Source organism: Sapajus apella, unplaced genomic scaffold (genome assembly GCF_009761245.1).
Source record: "Sapajus apella isolate SASKATOON/1434 unplaced genomic scaffold, GSC_monkey_1.0 scaffold16575, whole genome shotgun sequence".
Taxonomy (NCBI): domain Eukaryota; kingdom Metazoa; phylum Chordata; class Mammalia; order Primates; family Cebidae; genus Sapajus; species Sapajus apella.
In genome coordinates, this window is record NW_022453496.1 from 1 (window position 1) to 1100 (window position 1100).

Sequence of the window (1100 nt, forward strand, 5' to 3'; positions counted from 1 at the left end):
AGGTGATTTACAGAATCCACCAGCCCTCGGAATGTCTGAAGCCCTTCATCCCCATCCCTGCTCCTCACCCTCTGGGTCCTAAAACCAGGATGTGGTTTTTCAGCTTAAAAACCCTGCTCTCCCTGAGTTCGACGCCACAGGTTGGAGAGACGTGAGTCCTCTGTGGTTGCCGGCAATAATAAAGACCCTGCAATTTGGCATACTTTTGTCTTGGTGTTAATTTAATCTCGAATTTCAGTACTTCACCATTATCCAAATCAAGATAATTTCCCTTACTCTAGAAAATTCCTTCCTGCTCCTTATTCATCAGTCCCTGCCTGCCATGTCCGCTGATGCTGGTTTCTATCACTATAGATTCATTTTACCTTCTGACTCCTATTTTTCAAGTGAAAACATCCTTTTATTTGACTGGGTCAGATTCAAGCACATGCATGTTATTATTTTGAAAATGTCATTGTGTTGTGCCTTAAAAGATCTTAATTCTGAAAACTTTCTTTTGCAGAAGAGGAAAAGAAAGCCAAGAAACCTTGTAAGTTTTGCATTTCTGCAACTGTTTGTTTCTTGAGACTGCCCGAGCACAGAACTGAATGCTGGTAGCGAGAGTTGATCTCTCTCATCAGGTTCTGTGATGGGATCTGTATGATTCCATTCTGTATGGCAGCAGGCCTGAGTCTGGAGGGGAGGACAAGCATAAATGAGTGAGATGAATAGGGTGACTTTAGCCCCGTGTGGTGTCCCCTGTTGTTAGCGTGGAAGGGAGTAGAGACCAACCTGTTGCTCTGTATCATGTTTCTCTTTCCTTACAGCCTCGGGACTGACAGTGGAATTAGAACGAGACAGCTCGGAGGGTGAGTTATCATGCGTAAGGAGCTTCGGGGTGTCCACTCTGAGTTTGCAAATAATTTGCATTTCTTAGGGATTCTCCAGTGATGTCACTGCAGCTAGCTGGCTTGGGCACCAGACTTTGAGAATCACTATTTTAGCCAAATTCAGTTCTTGTAGGTACACACTCCAGATATTTTCAAAGGACTTGGCAAGCATTCTTTTTTTTTTTTTTTTTTTTTTTTTGAGACAGGGTCTCATTTTGTCGCCCAGGCCGG

At 43.6% G+C, this 1100-nt stretch overlaps 1 long non-coding RNA gene across 1 annotated transcript; it reads left to right on the forward strand.

Moving 5' to 3' along the window:
• Nucleotides 1–180: 180 nt before the first annotated feature.
• Nucleotides 181–1066, forward strand: LOC116548602. The gene is made up of 2 exons (XR_004267477.1): nucleotides 181–529; nucleotides 807–1066. It is a non-coding gene; the product is annotated as an uncharacterized LOC116548602 (long non-coding RNA).
• The last annotated feature ends 34 nt before the right edge of the window (nucleotides 1067–1100 follow it).